This window comes from Podarcis vaucheri, assembly GCF_965113315.1.
Source record: "Podarcis vaucheri genome assembly, chromosome: 2".
NCBI classification, from domain to species: Eukaryota; Metazoa; Chordata; class Lepidosauria; order Squamata; family Lacertidae; genus Podarcis; species Podarcis vaucheri.
In genome coordinates this window covers 93619083-93633532 of record NC_138760.1, presented here as the reverse complement: position 1 = coordinate 93633532, position 14450 = coordinate 93619083, and positions in this window count along the sequence as shown.

Below are 14450 nucleotides of genomic sequence, written 5' to 3'. Positions count from 1 at the left end.
TGGAGAACGGGAGGGAGGGTACAAGTTTAAAGAGAAAGTACCTGAGCCCATGACATAAGCTTCAAGGGAAGAGAAGGAACTATGCCCAAAAAGCTCTTCCCATTTCAAGCCATAAAGGACAATGACTTTGCATATCGGGACATAGGAAGCTGCCTTATACGGAGTCAGATGATTGGTCCATCTAGCCCAGTATTTTCCACATTGACCGACAGCAGGCTTTCAGGCAGGAGTCTCTCCCTGTCTTACCTGGAGATGTTGGGGACTTCTGCACACAAACCTTCTGTCACTGAGCTCCGCCCTTCCCTTTCAAGGTATATCTTGCATAAACCAAAGCAAGCACCCACAAAAGTGTGGCAACTGAGAGCATCTCCCACTCCCCCAATACAATAGCAGGAACAACTAAAGACAGGGATGAACTCGCATAAGCCCCAGCTAGCAAGGCCAGCAGTCAGAGATGATGGGAGTTGTAGTCTACCAAAGTTCACATGTTTCCCATCCCTGCTTTGAGAGCAGCCAGAGCAGGGGGTTTTTTTTAATAGCAATAGCTATCACAAGGAGCAATTGGGTTCTGCTACAGAGAAATTCCATCAGTTACTAAGTTGATCTTAATATTTCAGAGATTACTTTTTTCTCTTTGTCTGTATGCTGCAGTTTCTTTCCCCTGAACATATTCTACAGTCTCCTTTCCTGGATCTCACCTTGGGGAACATACACACACAAACACCACCAATTATGGCAAAGGTTAAGAGGTTCTTGGGGGTCCCTGTCTTCAAGGAAGGCTTCTCTAGCCAATTATTTCTACTCTGGAGGATAAAGGTCTTTTACTCAAAATCCTAGAACTATCATTTTTTGTTCCGCTTTCACACCGATGATTGAAATAGCTGCAATAACTGCATAACTCAGTCTTGTGGGCAGCACTGCTGGGGGAATCCCTGCAGGATGAATCCTATGGAAGTGCTGCCTTTCCCCACTGCCCTCCCCCCACTGACAGTTCATCGGACATTTCCTCAGGGATGTATTATCATCAATCTATCAGATGCCACACAGAAAAGCATTCGGGGGTGGGAAGGGGAGCAAGGAAGACCTGCAATCATAACTTAAGGAAGTACTATGTTGCTCAATAGGAGGGACGCGGGTGGCGCTGTGGGTTAAAGCCTCAGCGCCTAGGGCTTGCCGATCGAAAGGTCGGCGGTTCGAATCCCCGCGGCGGGGTGCGCTCCCGCTGCTCGGTCCCAGCGCCTGCCAACCTAGCAGTTCGAAAGCACCCCCGGGTGCAAGTAGATAAATAGGGACCGCTTACCAGCGGGAAGGTAAACGGCGTTCCGTGTGCTGCGCTGGCTCGCCAGATGCAGCTTTGTCACGCTGGCCACGTGACCCGGAAGTGTCTCCGGACAGCGCTGGCCCCCGGCCTCTTGAGTGAGATGGGCGCACAAACCCCAGAGTCTGTCAAGACTGGCCCGTTCGGGCAGGGGTACCTTTACCTTTACCTTTATGTTGCTCAATGGTAGAACATCTGCTTCACACAGAGACTCCATGGTTTATGCATTCTCTTTGGTTCGTGAGGGTCTTTCACAGTCCAAGGTTCAATTCCCGGCATCCCCAGGAAGGGCTGGCAAAAGCTCCCTGCCTGCGACCCTGGAGAGCCGCTGCCAAGTCAGAGTAGGCAATACAGAACTAGGTCTGACTCAGTACAAAGCAGCTTCCTACATCTCACAGAAGCAGCAAATGGTGCAGGTATTGCAATAATTATACTGTTGCCCTCTGCTGGAAAGGGCCCAAATCAGGATGGGTAAAGTGATGAAAACCAGAGAAATAATAAGAGGCAATTGATCTCTGAATCCTGGCTATTGCAATATGGCACTTTGGCCCTCCAAATGTTGTGGGGAGTCCACCTCCCATCAACACCAAATCAGCATTGACAACGAATTCCTTTATTCATAGAATTGTAGAGTTGGAAGGGACCACAAGGGTCATCCAGTCCAACTCCCTGCAATGCAGCAATCTTTTGCCCAACACAGGACTTGAACCCACAACCCTGAGACTAAGAGTCTCATGCTCCACCAAGGGAGACCATCCACATCTGGAAACCCACATAAGAAGAGCCCCTGCTGGATCAGGCCGGAGGCCCAGCCAGCCCAACATCCTGTTTCTGGCAGCGGTTATCCACGGAAAGCTCGCAAAGAGGACTTGAGTGCAAGAGCTTGCTCCCAGCTTGCTCCTCGTTTCCGCGCATTGGAAAAACCCGTTCACACGGGCAGTTTTAACCTTTTGCCTGCCTGCCTTCTTCCTGGGTCGATTAAGCCTCTTTCGCTCTGCGGAGCCCGCCCTCGGCTGCCCAAGGCCGGAGAGTGCAAAGGAAGCGCCACCCCACTCCCCAATTAACCTCCGCCGCGAATGCGCTCCCCGGGCGCACTGCAACGCGCACACACACACACATACACAAACTGCAGCGAGACAGCCTCAGCATAACAAACAGCGCACTGTGTGTCACCCGGGTCCTCCAAAGCTGCTGGCTCCTCGCCGGACCGGCAGGGCTGTGCCAGCCGCGGAGAGATCCGTTCAACCGGGTTGTGTGGAGAGGAAGAGAAAATAGGGGGGAAAGTTGGCACCGCCGATCCTTCGGGTCAGAGGCGGAGCCCGGGGAGCCCATCATCCCGCTGGCGGGTCAGCTTGGGAAGATGGCCAGGCACACACCCCTCGACACACACGAATCCTGGAAACTTTAGTTCCCCCTCTCCCAGAGCTATAATTCCCAGCACCCTTAGCAAACTACTATTCCAAAAAATCTTTGGGTTGGGGAGCTGGACGCGCTCTAAACGCCTGGTGCGTATCTGTCCAGCCCAGGCTGGGAAGGGGAAAGTCCCCAGAGGACGACAAACTCTCAGCTCCATAAAATTAGCAGGTCGTTAAGAAGAGGACACTTCGGGCGCGGAGGGCTCAGGGGACCTGGCGAGGCTCCGCTTCCCGCTTTTGTGTGCGCGCCCGGGGCGCGGGCGGAGAAGGGAAGCGGGTCCTTCCTCGCCAGGGCAACAGCTCTGCTCTCGCCGACCCTCCCCTCTCTCGATTCTGCGAAAGAAACGACGGACGGACTGGAATCGATTACCAAACCGGGTAGCGGGATCGATCGATCGATCGGATATAGCCCTGGCGGGGTGGGTGGGAGATGAAGAGTAAACGCCTCCCGCAGGAATGAGAAAGAGGCAAACTCTGCTTGAGGAATCCCTGTCCCTCAGCACGTCTGTTTTGGAAGGGAGTCCGCCGATCCCCGCCAGAGTTTTCCCCGGGCTCCTCGACTCGCGCCCGGCCAGGAAGTATTCCTCAGGCGCCGGGGTCGCCCTTGGGAGCCCCTTCTCCTCTCCGGGGCGCGTTCCAGGTCCTTACCTGCGTGGCTCATCTTCCGGAGTCTCGGCCAAAGCGCTCGACTGGCTGCGTCCCTCTTGGCCGCCTCCCCGGCTTCAAATCATGTTCTCCGCCTGGCAGGCGCTCAGGGTTGCTCCCTAAGCCGGAGCCCCCGGGCTGCTAAAGTTCAGGTCGGGGCATGGAGGGACTGGGGAAAGGGGGCGGGGAGGAGATCTCTCCAGCCAAGTTGCAAGCGACGGGAGGGGATGCGAGGAGAGAAAGAGACGCGAGTTGCCACAGCAGAAATCTCTCTCCCTCTGTCTCCAAAAGTGTCCGGACAGGGATTGGGTGTGGGGGGGATCAGTGCCTCGGGGAGCCCTGGTGGCCCTGCCCCATCGCTGCTCTCAGCTCGCTGCAAGTGGAAGGTCCGTGGTCGCTGCGCGCCGTGCGATGCCCAGGGCTGCTGCTGCTGCTGCTGCTGCTGCTCTTGCTGGTCTCCCCCTGCTGTTGCTGCTGCTCCGGCCGGCAGGCATTTCCCTTCCTTCCCTGCAGAGGAAGCCCTTTTGCTCACGCAGAGATTGAAAGGCAGCAAAGAAACAGAGGCGGCGGCGGGCGGGGGGAGAAGAGCGCGGGTGCCAAAACAAGCGGAGATTTAAAGAGACCGCGGAGATTAAAAAAAAAACCAAACCAAAACCCACGAGGAGAGGGAGAGAATAGGAGGAAATGACACCGCCGCCGCCGCCGTCCCACTGCTAAACAGACGCTGGGCAGGTTCAAAGCAAGAGGAGAGGAATTGTGCGCGTTCCCAGTCCGGGCGACTGTCTCGGGTTGCTCCGCGGAACTCCCCGCGACAGGATTGTCGATTACTATTGCTAAGGAAGCAATATTTGGGAGGAGGGGAACTAGGGGTGGTGATTGGCTACTGGCAGCAACTCCGTCTTCAGATTAGACAAGACGTTCGTGTTCATCTGACAAAGAACCCTGTGTGTGAATATGTAGGTGCATAGGCACACTAATATATTTTTATCTTCTTGTTCTCCCCCCCCCCCGAAAAAAAACCCTGAGGAGCGATCTGTGATGTCACCCCCTGGGCGCACACACATTTTCACATACACTCGTACTGACCAGTTTTAGCACATAGTACTGGTGGAAGAACATTTTTGCAGGATTTCCAATAATCCCCAAAAGTCGCGGCCGTGAAATCCCCAAGCCCACTCAGGAACGTTGCGGCTCGCCTTTGCGATCCTAGAAGCGCGCTGTGCTGCGATCCCCAAACGTCCTGTTCTAGATGCGCCCCGTTCCGCCACCGTGGCTTGTAGGCTCCTCAACCGCGGTCCCGAAGCCAACTAAGCTGCTCTCATCGGGCCGCTGAGGGACTCCTAGGAGCCGCATTCCATCCAGTGCTTCGATTTCCTCACCCAAAGACGCACAATCCCGTGTGAACGCGTTTGCTCCTTTTCTTTTTATAGACGCGCTCCTTTAAAACAAGTCGCTTGCATTGATCCCGATCCTGTCCTCGTCAACACCGAAAGTCACCAGGCTCAAGCCTAACACGTCTACTCTGAAGTAAGCCCTACTGATTTCACTTACTCCCGGGCAGCTGCCCATAAGGTCAGTTCCTTATTTCAGTGAGATATTGCCTCCTGGGGCAATACGTACAGGATTACAGCCTTAAGCGCCTCTAGGATCGCAGCCTACAACCGAAGTGTAAAAAGCCAAAGGGACGCGACAGTTGTCTGAATTGTCCCCCAACCGCATCCCTTAATAGTAGGAGGCGCAGGCCCAGGGACATAAGCCGGAGGTGCTTTTGCGCTGGTGGAAGTGGGAAGGGCAAGGGCAGCCGCCCTCTACGCCAGAGGAGAGCATCTCCGTTGGGAAAAGGAGGGGAGACAGCGGGATTTACCTGGAAGCCGATCTCTCCTGCCACAGCTCCCGCGGCGGCGTGAGGAGAGGAGAAGGACTGGAAACAAGTGCGCAAAGCGGCTCTCTTGGAGAGGAGCTGTTCCTTGCGCCCCGTCAGCCCCGGGAAGGGCGAGCGAAGCGTTTTAAAGCGCGCTTTGGGGCCGTCGCCACCCCCACCCGTTTCGCGCTCTCCTGTTCTTTCCGAGGATGACATAATTTCCTCCTCCTCCCATCACCATCCAGCCTCATTGACAAATCCCGACTGTCAATCTGGCTCCTGCCCATTTCACAGAAATTTTGGAGAAAATTCGCTGGAGGCTAAGGGCGCTTCCAGACTCCCGGATTATTGACTATCCATCCTGATTCGTTTCGAAGGAGAGGGCTATTGGCTTGCTGAGCACTCATAGAATCAGAACTGTCGAGTTGGAAGAGACCCAACGGGTCAACTAGTCTAGCCTCCTACAGTGCAGGAATCACAGCTAAATCACATCCACTCTGATTTGTTTGCGGAGAGGCTAGAAGGCTTCACTGTTCGATGAGCATTAGCTGCGATTTCTTTGCCCCATCTCCACTATAAAGTAGTAGCATAGCACAGTCATGGCTTCCCCCCAAGAATCCCGGGAGCTGTAGTTTGCAAAGGGTGCTGAGAGTTGTTAGCAGCCCCTCCCCCATTCCCCTCTCTCACAGAGGAGCTACAATTGCCAGAGCTGTTTAAGGGTCAATCCCTCTTGCTAGGGAATTTTGGGAACTGTGGTTCTCTGAGAGGAACAGGAACCTGGAACATCTGAAGTGTGGGGGAAGCAGTAATTGAAGAGAGGCAGCAACCACACAAAGCACAAATACATCCCATCAAGCATCACCTGCTAGTGTGGACAGGAAATGCCATATAGATTTGAATGGAAAGTGCTCATGTGTGGACAAAAGTGCACATAGAAAAATAACTCAGAAGAAGAAGAAATAATTTATATGCCACCCAACACACAAAACACAAAAAACCTCAAACATTTTAAACCTTCCTGTACAGGGCTGCCTTCAGATGTCTTCTAAAGGTTATACAATTACTCACCTCCATGACATCTGATGGGAGGGTGTTCCACAGGACAGGTGCCACCACCGAGAAGGCTCTCTGCCTGGTTCCCTGTAACTTCACTTCTTGCAGTGAGGGAACCACAAGAAGGCCTCAGAATTGGACCTAAGGGTCCGAACTGAATGCTGGGAATGGAGATGCTCCTTCAGGTATTCATGGCCAAAGCTGTTTAGGGCTTTAAAGGTCAGCTCCATCACTTGATGTGGGAATGTACTGGGAGCATACACATCCTCTCAGTGAGAGGCCAATAGTGGGCAGGGCACCATTATTGATCACCTGTTCACTCATGGGGGCAAACCACTAAGGTCCAGTCTCAGTTCCCCATCTTAAAATGGGATTAATCATGCCAATAGTGAAGGTAAACAGAACAGGAATCCTAAGGAACCAATGGCAATACACTTTGAGGGAATGACTGCTATTGGGAGTCACCAATTTGATTGTTGTCTTTGTCCATGGAGTTTTCTTGGCAGGGATACTGGAGTGGTTTGCCGGTTCCTGCTCCAGGTGGATCATGTTTGGTCAAAACTCTTCACTATGACCTGTCCATCTTGGGAGCCCTGCATGGCATAGCTCGCATGAATTTGACCAAACTGTGAGAGGCAGTGGAGGACTGGAGTGCCTGACATGCTCTGGTCCATGGGGTCACAAAGAGTCGGACACAACTAAACAACAAACAACAATTTGATTGTGGGAAACGGCTTAAGACCACTTAGTATGCATTAGCTTTCAGAAGTATGGTAGTTTCTTTGAGTGTTTTCTAGTTATAATGATTTGGGATTCCCCATTCATTCCCTTCTGTTCTTTTCCTCAATTTGCATGCATGCTTAACAAAATCCCAAGGAGGAGGAATTTCATTTGTCTAAGGATTGCTCATGCGAATAAGGACCTTTCCATGCAACTGGTTCTAGCACAACAAGTGCTCATTTCTTGGGTACAGTCTATGTGGTTTCCTAAAGGATATGCTTCTGTTAGCACATCCTTTTTAAAAAAATGAAATGTGATCACTAGATGGAATGTGGTTGTGGGAGGCTAACAGGAACCTACTGAATACCATTTCCAAGGCAATTAGTGACCAAGTACTTCTCCCCCACCCCTGTCCCAGCGCCATTGTTGAAATGAAACTCTTTATTAAAAAATATTTTTATATATTCTTTTTTTTTGCAGGCTGTTTTCCATTTTCCTAGCCCCAAGTGACAGATTTCCTGTTTGCCTATTCAGATTTTGGTCAGCGTCATTTGCATTGCTGTTTCTCAGCGGTGCCAGTCACTTCCTTCAGTTAGACTCTATATAAGCATTTTTCATCCATTTGTATTTTGTTCACAGCAACTCTGTATTATGGTTTCTATAGTCTTAAGGCTTCATAAACAGCTACTTGTTGTGCATGCACGAGTCATCTGTGAGTACGAAGACATTTTAATACAAAAATTTTGAAATGCTATGGAAATGCTGATGTAGCGAGAACACACCATGCACGCTCATGTCAGCAGACGCATTAAAAATGGCAGGTGTCAGAAAAACTGCCAGAATGTGTGGATCAGGATCCTAAAGTGATGAAACTTTGACTTGCATTCCTTTTTTCAATGCCAGTGTCTATTGGGTTTGTGAATTATATTTGTAGTTTTAAAATGTGCTTTTTCACCTTGGGTGCCTTTGGCTACCAGTGGCTTCCTTTTAAAAGGTGTGGGGGTTGAAAAGGACAACTTCCCATCATTGAGTAAGAACAGCAGGAAGTAGAAGAAGGTTGTGCCTGTCAATCTAGAAAGGGAAATTTATTATAAAGATCAGTGAGTCATTTGGGAGCATCTGATGCTGGGTAGAAAATCAACTAGGAAACTCCGTAAGAGTAGGATACAAGTAGAAAGAGATGCTCTCTTTAGACCTAATTCTAACAGAATGGGCATGGCATGGCTGCAACTTCCCAAGGGCTTTGGCTCATACTGTACCTCTCATAGGAAGAACTATGCACATTCAGAAAGCAGAGGTCCTAATACTGATCATGGGGGGACTCCCAACTTTTAAACTTGCTCATAAATGATCTAGGTGTGGGCACTGATGTATCCTAGTTTGCAGATGATACCAAATTATTCAGTGTGTTTGATGATGACGACAACGACGACGACGACGATGATGATAATAATAATAATAATAATAATAATAATAGGGAATAATAGGGGAATAGGGGAATAATAATAGGGGAAATAATAATGTTTAGGAAAGCTTTTAATGTTTAATAGGTTATTGTATTTTAGTGTTTTGTTGGACCCAGCCAGATGGGCGAGGTATAAATAATATATTATTTATTAATTATTATTATTATTATTATTATTATTATTATTATTATTATTATTTTATACCCCGCCCATCTCTGGGCGGCTTCCAACAAAATACAAACAAAAATACAAAAATCCTTTAAAACAAAGGATTGTGAAGAGTTCCTAAAGGATATCATAAATTCAGTGTGAGCAAGTGAAAAGTGACACATATTGAGGCCCAAGAAAAATCACATACGTGATCATTTTTGTTGGGAAAATGAGTTGAGCTTTTGCAAATGTCCAAGTCGAGACTTTTTTTGGCAGGCCTTCACCTTAAAGGAAATGATCAAAGCACCATCATTTTCCCACAGAGATGATTAGACTGGTGATCCCAGGCCCATTCCTAATGACGAAACACACTTTAACAGCATCATTGGAGTGCCTCTGGCCAGTTCCCTCCTCCCCTTCACCAAGGTATGTAAATGGATCCTTGAGAGACGTAAAGGGGGCAGGAAGCAGTGGTTGGCACTTGCAGATTCAAAGCAAGCCTGCTCCCCTAAGATCTGCTCACAAACCTTCAAACATGGGTGCTCTTCCTTCTAACTCAACATCCATAAACCTAAATATGTTAACTTAGAACCATGTCCAATTAATGTCAACGAGGCTTACACACCAGTAAAAACCAGTGTGGTGCAGTGACCAGAGTGTTGGACTAGGTCTTGGGAGACACAAGCTCTAAATCTACTCCCAGCCTTGAAGTTCACTTGGTGGACATTGGGCTGGGCACAGTCTCTCAACCATAGCTACCTGACAGGGTTGTGAGGGAAGATGAGCTGCAACTATAACAAATTAAGTGTGCTTTGGAACTCGGCCTAAATTTCCACAGCAGGCTGGGATGAAACCACTTTGGAAAATGAAATATTATTTTGAAGAATGGAGGATGAAGTTAACGGGCTATGCAGAATTGGATAAACTAACAGGAAGGATTCGAAACCGGCGGGACCAGAAGTTCACCAAAGACTGGAGTAAATTTACGGATTATTTGAAAAGTATTTGTGAAGACCAGACGACGTTTGTAGGTTTTATTTTTTTCTTACCTAACTTTCAGAAATGGAGCTTTTGATAGCTTGAGAGATGGTGCTATTACATTTGTTTCATGGAGGCAGAATCTAGTGAGGGTGCTTGCATGGTGCTAGGTGTGTGCCTTCTGTAACACAAATGCTTAAAAGAGCCCATTCTGCTCACAAACAGCCCTACAGCAGGTGGTTTGGCCCAGGAGTTAGTTGGCTCTCGACTCGCTTTATTGAGGTCTGAATATGCGGGAGGGGGGGTTGGTTTCCTTGATCGCAATTCCACCGACAACAACCGAGTTTACACAGAGCTGTTAGAGGTTCAAAGAAGTCCTGTAAATATTTTATGTGCCTGGAGATTATTTGTGTTTGGTGGATTATGCACAAGGTGATAAGAATCGCTAATAAGGAGAAAATTCTTCGGCAAGGTGCAAACGTACCGCAGCCCTGCTTCTCTCGGCAATATTTCATGTTTATTTCATTCTAAAATACGGAAAAAGCATGCTTGTCGCCAGCCCATTTACAGCGCTGGGGCAAAAAAAGAAAGACCATATAAAACTATTCATTGTGCTGCTTTCATTATAATCGTGATTAACAGCGTTTTATGGCGAGATGGGAAAACCAGGGAGATGAAGGCAAAAACATAGAGCTGGGACACAGATAATTGAACTCCATATGTTATATTTTTAAAGCTCGCAGGTGGAAACCACCAAAGCCTATTTAACAATGAGGGTTTTTATTCTGTGGTCCTTTGTGGCACCTGACTATGGCACCAATGTGGTGTAGTGGTTAAGAGCGGTAGTCTCGTAATCTGGGGAACCGGGTTCGCGTCTCCACTCCTCCACATGCAGCTGCTGGGTGACCTTGGGCTAGTCACACTTCTCTGAAGTCTCTCAGCCCCACTCACCTCACAGAGTGTTTGTTGTGGGGGAGGAAGGGAAAGGAGAATGTTAGCCGCTTTGAGACTCCTTAAAGGGAGTGAAAGGCGGGATATCAAATCCAAACTCTTCTTCTTCTGACTGCAGGGCTTCCTGTTGCCATTACCTGATAGGATATGGCACAAGGTTCTCTCTCCTTTCTCATACTGATAATCTTAATGCAAAAACCTCCATCAACTAGAGTGTGCTTTTGACTGTAGCCCTGCTCAGGTGTTCACCTGTACATGGATGGTCTTAAGCCAGAGGTTGGGATGGGGGCATGCATGCAAGTCCTAGCCCCTATGTCTCCAGGCACACAGCTCCTCCGTAGACCTCCATGTGTTTAGTGTGAAAGTCTGCATGGTGTATGTTTTACTGTGGACTCAGCTATACAGCTGCAAATAAAAAAAAATTAAGTACAGTATATAAATGTGACACTAGATGGAAATGGTGAGCTATGGCAAATTCAATATATTTTTTCAAAACGGTTTTTTAAATAGCATTTTCACAGTGTTTTTTTATATGTGTGCATATTCCACCTATATGTATATATATTGTCATTCTTACATGCATAATTCAAAAAAGGTCTCCTCCTATATAAACATTGTAAGAATGTTAAGAAAGGTAGGAGAGGACATATTGTTTTGTTATTATCTCTCCTCACTCACGCTAGTGAGTAAACAGCAGAGCACATTCCCCTTGCAACTTATTGGAGGCAAGTTGATGATTCGTTAGATAATCCTTTAATTTAAGGTTACCAGATTTTTTTCAATGAATCCGGGGACACTTCAGTTGGAATGGATGGATTTGTCATGGGACTGATTTGTAAATCTGGGGACTGTCCCCGGGAAATGGGGACATCTGGTAACCTTACTTTAATTAAGCAACCCAGTCCACTTGTCCATTCTGGATTGTTCCTGGTAAATTTCCCCTTTATTTCCCTCTTAAAATAATAATAACACAACATAGCCTTCTTTAAAAGCAAGAATAAAGTTTTACTCACATTCCGTTCACAGCAGTAATCTGAAGGCAGGCTTTACCTTGTAGTTACAGTGGAAAGAAGTCTGAGCTACACCTCAGACTTTCTGCTTGTGGGCTCCATCCCATGTGAAGGTCGAGCCATGTGCCGGCTAAGAGCCAGGAGAGTCCAAGAGTAAGAGTAAGAGAGTAAGAGTCCAAGACTTCCGGGGTTGGCGCGATCTGGGAATGGCGGATTCCCTCCGAGCTCCGGAGGGAATCGGCTCAGCGGGGGACGGGTCTTTGCCGTGCCGGCGACACGGGGACCCTTAAAACCGCAGGCACGAAAGCCTGCGGACTGAAGACTCGGTGGGTGCCTTAAGCGCCCCCCCTGATTCGCAAAGAGCCTTTTTAAAGGCTGCGGAGGGGATACGGGGGGTGGCGTGGCACCGAGAGTCCATCGCTACCTCTGCTGAGCGAAGCCGCGAGCCATGACCGGAGAGCGCTGACTTCCTTCCTTGAAATTCGGCTGAGAAAAAGAACCCGTGAGTTAATTGAATTTGGATTTTAAGAATTTCACCTATTGAATTTGAGACGATCGGGGGATGTGTTAAAAGGAAGTCCGCACCCCCCCCTTGCAGACGATCCAGAGCAACGATAAAAGAACTAAGCTGGAGTGCCTACCCTGTAAAGGGTGAGTTTAAAAAGACAGTAACTTCCAAGATTTGGAAAAGGAATCTTTTTTTGAGCAGGAGAGAGGAGTGTTGGAAGGGGTATATTTCTGTTGTAAGCAACCCCCCCCCCGGGCTCGGGAGTGTCCTACTTTGGAGCTGGTATAAGAAGAGCAGAGTTTGACAGCTGTCAAAGCTGTCAAACGGACTGTTAATAGTAGAAAAATTGCTACTTAAGACCCCTCTGGATTAAAAGGAGTTACAATTGAACTAAAATTGTTGGAAACAAAGAAAATAAGACAGAGGACTGTTGGAGAAAAGAACACTAAGTAACCAGATTCCCTCTAGGGGGAAATCTGTGGAATTACAATGGCTGTGGATGGAAAGATACTGGGAGAAATCGAAAGGATGTTTTATTTGGTTGGAATCTTACAGGAACAGACTACGGCTATGAGTGAACAATTGATGACCTTGAATCCTGAAACAAGTAGTTCTGTTCAATGTAATGAGAACCTGGCTGAGAAAGAATCCACAGCTGAGCCGGAAATGATAACCAAAGAAGAGGAGAAGACAAAACAAGAAAGAGAAGAACTGAAATGGGAAAATATTGTCCAGAAGCTGACATCTGTGGAATATAAACAAGGAGACTATTGGACTGAACCTACTACAAATCTACGAAAGATCCAGAAGATGAAAGTGGAGGCCCTGGGAATTTATGAAATCAAGGAATTTAAAATAAAGAAATATAATTGGGGCCTCCACATAGACTCTGACTTTGATTATGTTCAAAATTCATGCCTTGTGGAAATTCCTCAGCAGTTGCTTGCAAATATGGGAAGAGATTTTGGACTGATTGTGAAAGAACTCTTTCGAGACGTGAAGACCGACATAAAGGATTGCCAACTAGGCCGGCGGAGAGGGACTGAAAGAGATTTGAGAGCCTCGGACGTAAGGAATCCGGGCTAATAATTGCTATTTTGGACATGTTTTCGGAAGGGACACAAACCGGGGAAGGGAGGGAGGGAAGAATCTAGTTTCAACAACACTTAAGACTATGGGATTTAGCTAACAAGATTATTATTTAAGACAAAATGGGAAATCGTTGGAAGGGAACTGAGGTCCAACTTAGAATAAATTTAATTTTGCTTTTATATATATATATATATATATATATATATATATATATATATATAGGACTAATATTAAGATGGATAAGGAAATGCCAATTTGCTGATACAAATTTGGGAATAGGGATGCAAGGGAGGGGGTGGGGGGGAAGTCAATGACCAGGGTTAGAAAATAAGTTTTTTCTGGAAACTATATATGTTTGTTGTTTTACTTTTCTGTTTGTTTGTTTTTATGTTTTTTGTGTTTTTGTCTTTGTCTTTGTCTATATAAAATGTGAAAACCCAATAAAAATTTTATATATATAAAAAAAAGAGAGTAAGAGTCCAAGAGATATATGGTTGCATGGCCAGCCCTTTTATCTGGTCAGCTAGGGTCACACCCATCTACCTGGTCACACACAGGGGGAGGAAACTCCAGAGCAGGTATGACAGGAAGTGCTCCCTGTCTGGAGCCACATTCCCCTGTGTATCCATTCTAGGCAACAGGAAAATGTACTTGACTGCTCAAGCAATAATACTCCCACAAGCATGTATCTATCTATATCATCTATATCTATATCTATCTTCATACTTATTTTTACATCCTTAAACTCTTCCTTGCCACTCCTGCTTCTGCCAGAAGGCTAATGCTGCAAGCCACTTCTGTGTAAAAACCCTCTCAGGTTAAAAAACATGTGGCATCATGACAAGACTTGGGGTGAGGGGAAGGGAAGCTGTGTGAGGTTGCAATTCAGCACACAGGGACACAGGGAGTAAATGCCACTGAGCTCAATGGGGCTTTCTTCTGACTGGACATGAATTGGATTGCATGGCATTGTGACGTAAGCCCGGGGCTTTCTGAGTTAATCAAGACAAAACCTTGACTTCCCATGAAACTTGCTTTCAGTTTTTCCTCATATTGACCCTTAAAATCGGCATCAGAAGTGCCAAACTAAATGAAATGTGGGTGACCACATTCTCCACTCCCTTTTTAAAAAGGAGTTGCCAGCAGGTGTGTTTGTTACTTGTTTTAGAATGAAATAGACATGAAATATCTCACCCCCTTGAACCGGTGGATTGAAGGTATGGTTCTGGGGAAGGGTCAGTCAACCCCTCCAATGCTTTCTTTTTAAAATTGAGCTTAACTTC